The sequence below is a fragment of the Citrus clementina genome, unplaced genomic scaffold, assembly GCF_000493195.1.
Source record: "Citrus clementina cultivar Clemenules unplaced genomic scaffold, Citrus_clementina_v1.0 scaffold_7, whole genome shotgun sequence".
In the NCBI taxonomy this organism is placed as follows: domain Eukaryota; kingdom Viridiplantae; phylum Streptophyta; class Magnoliopsida; order Sapindales; family Rutaceae; genus Citrus; species Citrus x clementina.
The window spans coordinates 8,588,144-8,596,903 of NW_006262075.1; positions in this window are offsets into that span (position 1 = coordinate 8,588,144).

An 8,760-nucleotide genomic window follows, 5' to 3' on the forward strand; every position below is an offset into this window, starting at 1 on the left:
ATAAGCAATTCCTCCAGCGTTGTGCTTTGAAGAAGTTGGTCTGGCATTAAATATGGAAACGGGGAAGGAAGCAATTAAAAAGCTACGTAGCCTTTTGGCATAATATGGAAACGGGGAAGGAAGCATTACTTCCAGGCACCAACGTTGAGTGTTGAAGTTTCTCCCAAGAAATGTTTGTCAAAGATTGATTAGGACTGTTGACTTCTATTGACAAGCACTGGTTTTTACGGAGAAATTGTGCGAAATCATGTACTATGTCATGCATTTTACATTCTGTAATTATATCGTCACTTCCTTTATGAAACTCTTGGAAGAAAGATCTTGCAGTTAAGTAATCAAAATATTCTTCATCAATAATCTCCATCTCTTTATTTTCTTTTGCCTCAATAAAACTTTGAGCTATCCATAATTTAATCAAATCTTCTTTCCATATACACGAGTCTTTTGGAGAGATAAAACAATATCTGAAACACTGTTTTATTCTATATGGCAAGTCATAATAATTCAAGAGCAAAAGGGAAAAAAGATCTTTTTCAAGCTCTTGTAGTTGCCACAACTCACTATCTAAACTATTTTTACCACTCATCTCTAGTTCTTTTAAAGCGCAAGAGACTCCCAATAATTTTTGCAGCAAGAGGCAAGGCTTTGCACTTGCTTACATTTTTCTGCCGATTTCTTCTAAATTTTCACACGCTGAGGAACGCCTATAAAAAAAATGCTAATTCTTTGAACAACAACCAACATTCCTGTTTGAACAACGACCAACATTCCTGTGTTGACAATTCTTTAATGGAGATAAAATTAGTTGACTCCATCATTCTGGCAACTGTCTTCTTATGAGTGGTAACCAAAATATTATTTCCACACTGCCCATTTGCTGAGCAACGTTGGAATGGTTCCCATTTAGTATAATCATCAGTCCACACATCGTCTAACACAACAAGATATTTTTTCCCCTCAATAGATTCAGATATGCATCGGACAAGTGATTGCAATGAACCTAAATTAGAGGTTTCACAACCTAAAGCCGCAATGATAGCTTTGGCAACCCTAAACTCATCAAAAGGGTCAGAAACACACACTTATATCTTTTCTTAAAATTATTCATCACGTCTTTATCGTTGTAGGCCATTTGAGCAAGAGTTATCTTGCCTATCCCACCCATACCAACAATAGAGATCATTTTGATGGGTTTCTGTTGGTCGCTGCTATCAGACAACAACTTACTTAAGAGTTCATTCTTTTTATAATCTCTACCACATATTTCAGACTCATCAATGAAGAAAATACTTTGAACTCGCCCAGGTGTCTCAATCCTCTTAGTAATATTCACATTAAAATTAAACAAATCTTTCTGTTTGGCAATATCATCAAATTTTTCGTTGATTGCTTTAATCTTCAGTGCAATATCATGACGCAGAAAGACTCGTTTGACACGAAAGCAAGAGGTAGGAAAGAAGGAATATGCACATAACTTCTCTTCTGAGGAACAAGAGCTTTCTTATCATTATCTCCATCGATGTATGCATGAAATTAAACTGTGAACAAAACTAAAAGACATGAAAAACGCAGTTTCAATACACTTTTTTTTTTTTTTTTTGTGTTTCACTTTATTAAAAGTTCTTGTTTTTTATCTTTTCATTCCATCAACATGAGTTTTTTGCGCTAATATTTGCATCTGAGCCTACTATCTAACCCTTACCCTCCTGCATTTAGGCCTAACCGGCAGTACCCCATTCTCCATCGGATCACCAATACTCTCCTCACATTTAAACTTCTGTATATTTTTATCACTAGCTTTACCTGATGGGTAAAAAAATTGGCTATTTTGTATTATTACAATATTAAGTCTATTGAGAGTCTACATATGTATAATACAGGGGTAGGGCTATTTGTACTCTAGGTTTTACTTCAAACTCTCATATTTTATTAAAATTTTATATTACTAAAATAACCTTAATATAATTTACTATTAACAACAACTATAACTTAATTAAATAATTATTGCTCTTTATACCTGTTGAAGTGCATAATCATCTCGTCTTCTCCCCTATTCAACATCAAAATCTAATCTATCTTAAAAAGTAATTGGCTTTTACTTTCAACAGGCGTTGCACCCAGTAGTCATTAACATCATTTAGGACTGATTAGAGAAAGCCTGGGCCTATATTCTTCTCAACTTTTTTTTGGTTTATGGAATTGATCGTAAAGTCACTAAGACATTCACTCTTGCTTTTTATTAATTTTTGAGAAATATATCTACCATATCTAAAATTTTGGATACGGAAAACACGAGTCTTTGGGTTTCCACAAGAGGGGGTGAGTTCACCGCCCAACGGCTATATATATTCTTACTTCTTTTAACCTTCCATATTCATGAGACACTTAAAGCCTCTCACGTTGTAAATAAAAATGAGGAGAACATATAAGAGTTGTTGATGTGTATATTTGAATCTTAATATTACAAATGATGAATTTTAATATATATAATTGGGTGAGATTGGGTGGGAAACTCGGGGTGGGCATCGGATCAGATTTGGATCAATCCGAAGTTCGGATCAGATTTGGATGGCCTCCAAATCCGATCGAATAAAAATTTTGCAATCCGATCGGATTGCATTTTGCAATTAAAAAAATATGTTACTAAATTATAAATAAAAAAATAAAAGTTAAACAGCAGCCCTAAACTAAATCCTTAAAATCCCAAATTAGAAAGAATCGAAGAAGCCCTTGCAGCCCCATGAACCCAAAATCGAAGAAGCACTTGCAGGCTGCAGCAGCACAAACCCAGCACTTGCAGGTTGCAGCAGCACGAAACTAGCCAAAGGATCGGAGAAGCACTTGTAGCCGACGAACCCAGCCAATCTCGTTGATTCTCAAGTCGTTGATGCCTTAGCTGCACGCCGACGACGTCAACTGCTGAGACCGTGAGCCGCACGTTGCTACGCTTCCAGCTAAAGCCGCAATAGAATTTGAAGTCCCAAACCCAGCCGCTGCATTTATTTCTTTACTACAAGGGTTTCCAATGGAATTGGATCTATCAAAGCTTGTGAGGTGCAGAGAAATAAGAATAGATATTTGTCTTTCAAAAAATTGCATAGATTTGGGTCTTTTGACTTTCAATTTTTGTCTTTCTTTTTTCCATTTGTTGGCTTGCTGCATTTTTTTTTTATTTGTGTGATTTCAATTTTGTATTACAACTTGAAAATGACCTGGATTCATCTGATTTATTCGAGCAAATCTGATCCCAATTTCAATATGATATTATTGATTCGAATCCGAATTAATCCGAACTATTCATCCGATCTAAATCTGATCCAAACATGTTCGGATCGGTTTTGAATTTGGATTACATTCGAATGACTTTTTTACCAATCTGAACAATTTGAAATCAGATCAGATTGATTCGAATCTGATCCGTACCGAATTTGCCCACCCCTATAGGAAATAGACATTTAATTTATTTTTTCGTTAGTTTGTGGATGCAATTGCTATTTCCTTCTAAATTTGAGAGGGTTAAATTCTGATTTGTGCAATATTGATATAAATGAATCCCAAATAAATTATAATTATAAAAATTACAAGATTCAAAATTTTTCAATGTAAAATGATAATCATCGGTTAATAAAGTTAAGGATGGCAAAATCCTCCACGGGTTAGGAGCTCTTTAGGGCACCACCCTAAATAGGGTAAATTTTGAATAATTTTTGGGAAGTAGGTGAAAATAATCTTCAAATTCTTAATTGGGTGGGGTTTGGTGTATTCCCTACCCCAATCCCCATTATATATAGATACTTTTTAATTTTTATTTTAACAATTACAATATTGATTAATAAATTTTCTTTTTATTTTTACCTTATATAAATAAGCTATAATTAAAATAAAACCATGCAATATAATTCTTATTCCACCCTAAAACATTATTATGTTTTATTTTTTCTCTTAAGGTGCTGCTTTCTTCAAATATTTTTCAGTTTTGATAACATTTTAAGATATTATTTTAAATTTTTGGAGATTTTTTAAATAGTTTAAATAATCTGATCCTTTATTAATTTCAAATTTTTTTGTTTTGAGTAATAACTTAATCAACCCTTCAATAAAATACTCCTTGTAGAAATATCACTAGATATTTCAACCCATCCTTTTATTTTCGATTACGAAAAATAATTAGCCATTACAAAAGTTCATGAATTATGACACGAATTTTATTTCTATCAATATATAAAAGAAAGAATAAAATGATTCTTTTATATTGTAATTGTATTTTTTTCTATATTTTTATTTTTCTTCTTCTTTCCGAGAGAAAATGGGGTTTAAAAGGGGGTAATTTTTCAAACGCCACAAGACATGAATCATTAAAGATAAAAGGCACATCCTTAGCAAGTAAATTGCATAAGGGTCTAGAAACATTTCATTTCTGAAAGACAAGTATGCAACCCAAGAGGGGGGGTGAATTGAGATTCTAAAAAATTATTCAATATTAAAGAAAATCTTAATGCAAATATAACTCAAATTCAAAGCAATAACAATTAAGATGATCACAATATAAAAAGATAAGGGAAGAGAGATTCAAACACGAGATTTTTACGTGGTTCGGCCAACCTCGCCTACGTCCACGCCTCCAAGCTTTCCGGGCTTGAGGATTCCACTAAGCAAGCCTCCAAGGCTTCAAATGCTTACACTTGACTTCCAAGGTGTCAATGGACCTTTACAACAAGAGATTATCCCCAATCTCTTAACCCAAGTGTATCCCAACACTTACAATCACTCAAAGTAAAAGATTACAAATTGTTTTGCCTCTCACAATATATAAGATTACACAATGATGTTTGATATGTGAGTAGATGAAGCAAGAATGTGTTCTAAGCTCTATGAAGATTGTATTCTCGAATATTAGCTCAAATGGTTGTGTTGTGATCAATCTTCTTTGAATTTGAATGAGCTTATTTATATTTGGAGCTGAAAATCTAGCCGTTACAAACTGTCGGACAGAAAACGGTTCGCCGTTAGCCATTAACGGTTAACCGTTTAGGCTGGTCAAAGTTACCGTTGAGCCAGATTTCAAATAAACGGTTTGCCGTTTAGGATTGCCCTTTCGCCGTTAACTTCCAGAGACCTGCACAATGAACATCAGTTAATCCGTTTTCATTTAGCGATTAAGGGTTTGCATAAAGTGGCTTCTCTGGGTGTTATCGGTTGACCGTTTAAAAATAAACGGTTTGCCGTTTGTCTCCAGTAACCTGCACAATAAATTAGCCTTATCAATTTTCGTTAATCAATGCCAGAGGAGGACAACCTTCAATTCTGGACGTTATCGGTTAACCGTTTAAAATAAACGGTTCCCCGTTAGTGTCCAGTAGCCTTCCCATCTTGGGTGTTTCCGTTAAGCATAAACGGCTAGAGCTTAGGCAAATATGTTGCTCTCTGGTGATAATCGGTTAACCGTTTAAAAGCAAACGGTTTACCGTTAATTTCCAGTAACCTCCCTATCCATTGTGTTTTCCGTTTTCCATAAACGGTTAGAGGTTTAGGAAATGTGTTACTCTCTGCCTATAATCGGTTAACCGTTTAAAATAACCGGTTCACCGTTTATAACCAGAATTGCAATTTTAAACATGTTTTTGCAGAGAATTTCTTTCTAATTTGAAAAACCATCTTTTATGAAGAAATAAGGCAATGATTAAAAGAGTTTTCGTTTATTAAGAAATAGCTCCAATATTTATGTCAAAATACATTTAAAATTTGTTATCATCAAAATCAATATTATTAACATATTTATGTTAACAATCTCCCCCTTTTTGATGATGACAAATTTCATTCAATGTTTAGCTCCCCCTTAATATGTGCTCCCCCTACATGTATGGCCAAATTGAGAAATGTGAATAAAAAGATTGTTTGCTTTAAAAAACTCCCCATTAAAAAAAACTTAAAGGCCATAATTATCTCCCCCTTCATCATCAAAAAGAAAAGAGGAAATAAGAAAAACACAAAGCCGGTTTTGACGAGCGAAAATTTTGGCAGAGTTTCCCCTTAAAAATGAGCAAAACCAATTTTACAAAATGAGATAGAACACTTCCAAAAATATATTAACATCAACTGCTTCTTTTAACAAACCAACAACTCCATGAACAAAACAAAATAACACTTCAATAGCTTCAAACATACCAACACTCCAATATCCACAAATAAACCACATGTACAATATCCAACCAATTTGGCAATCACAAAGCATCAATAATCTAATCATCAAGAACATCACATACATATGCATCAAAATCAAAATAAGAATAAAAATGCTAGCAACCAAAATGTAAAATGTATGTGCGAAGACAAAGCTCAGAAACTACGGAGAAGATGTGCTCCCCGGATCATAGCCGAAATAGCCGAGAAGAGTGCGCTGTCCAGCGATAAGCTCCAGCTGCTGATCAAGGCTCTGCCGCTGGAATATCTGAAAGTCAGAACGCAGCTGCTGGTGGTCACGGGAAAGAGTGTCCAACCGATCAAGAATCAGCTGCTGGCGCTCCGAAATCCGCTGAACATCAGTGATCAGCTGCTGCACTGTGTCTGAAGCAGGGGGCTGAACTGGAGCTGGAGGCAGCATAGAGGCAGATGGCTGCTCGGGAACAGTAGAAGGCTCAGGAGCATGAGGCAGCTCGGAAGAGGAGGGAATGTCAGTATCGAACGCACGCTCCTCATGGTCTGTATCAGCAGGAGGCCGAGGTACAAAATGACGACGCGGAGGATGAGGAATAGCTCCTAATCTAAAGTCAGGAAGCTGATCGGGAGTATAGATATCATTGAGCATCCGATCGTCCTCTGCAGCAATCAAGGTATCCCGGTTTTTGGAGTTGCTTGTCTTTATCCACACTCCATTCTTCCTAGAGAATCCGATACTAGTCACAGCCTCAGGGCCAATCCGTCGAGGCTCCATATGACCGGTATCAAGAAGTGGCACCTCAAAGCGTCGCAGTATTTTAGTGATGATACTGCCATAAGGAAGTAAGCGGTGGTTGACCGCTGGAGTACTCAACATATGTCGCACAATAATATACCCGAGGTTAATGGGACGGTCTGTAAGAAGGCTATCCAAAATGGCAACGTCCAACCTCGTGACCTCATCCGAGTGACCCTTCCTAGGAGTCACTATGTACTGTAAAATAGAGTGAAGAATACGAACTTGGAGAGGTAAAAGCTGAGACCGAAACGGAAGCATACAAATCTCATCCGATAAGTCTCTACGACGACATATATTACGGACGCCATGAGTGTGAGAAAAAGTATCAAAGGAGAGAGTTTTCCTAGAGGTATAAATGTCAATCCCCTCACAAGAGATACCTAGAAAGTCAGCTAAGTCCGCATCATCAAATTCTATGGGTACACGGCCAACTTGAGTGACTATCCTATTTGGGCGAGTATCGGAGATTTCCATATTAGAGTAAAAGACTCGCACTAAATTTGGATAGACTCGGTCATCAAGGTCAATAGCAGCCTCCCAAGGCTGAAGCATATCCCTAATACTTCTACCACAAACAACCAAGTTGCGGAAGTCATCACTATCAACAAAAAAAGGATCAAGTACCTTTCGACCATCGAAGCGATCCTCAAACCGCTTAGCCAAGGCAGGAGTGGGGAAGTGAATCCTTGAAAATTCAGAGACCTCCCGAGGTGGTATGAGATTCCTTGGAGGCACGAATTTGCGCCTGGGGTTTCTCCGAGAGGGTTCAGCCATGGAAACGCGTAATGAGGATGAGAGGATGTGAGTAGGATGATCAATTAGGTTGAAGAGAGGTGAAAATCGGATTAAGAACGAAGAAATCCGACCCGCGACAGTTAGGGTTTGGATTTGGGATTTTTGAATTTTGGGCTCGATTTGAAGTTTTGAATCGGTAGAAATGGTCTAAAGGTGACAAGAAATGATTTTGAGGGTTTGATTTGGCACGAAAAGCAAGAAAAATGAGGATTTGAGGACAAGGAGACCTTCGGCTGCGCAACAATGGAGGAAACGGTGAGAGGGTAACTGGTGAAGAAGAAGAAAGGCTTTGAACAGTTTATATACTTTGCGAAAACGGTTAACCGTTTATTGAAACGGTTAAAGGGTAACTCCCAGGGGCTGAAGGAAATAGAAACGGTGAAAGCCTAAGCGCTTAACGGCTCAGGGGTAACCGTTAGAGGACTCTCTGTTCAAAAACGGTTCATCGATTGTGGAAAACGGTGAAGGGGTAACTGGACAGACACATAATCTCGTTTCTGGAATTAAACGGTGATCCGTTTACAGGAAACGGCTAACCGTTTATTTTATCTGTAATTTCGCACATTTGATTTAATTTTTGGCCAACAAATAATATATTCCAAGATCATTTTATTGATCTGAAAATATTTTATGAGCCATTTTAATGCATGATTCATGAACATGTTTTCAACCAATAAATTCATATAATCAAGAGTTATTAATGCAAATTCATCATTTGTCTATCTAGCTCAAGCATTTCATAAATAGTAGTCAATCAATTCAGTACACTCAATAGCATGAATAGAGATGTTAATGCAAAAATTTCATCATCCCAAGTTCATGCCGAATTTTTGAAAATTGTTCTTCGCAAAGCGGTTTTGTGAAAATATCGGCAAGTTGTTTTTCTGTGGAAATAAACTCTAATGCAATATCTCCCTTTTGAACATGATCTCTCAAGAAATGATGTCTTATTTCTATATGCTTGGTTCGAGAGTGTTGAATGGGATTCTTTGAAAGGTTTATAGCACTAG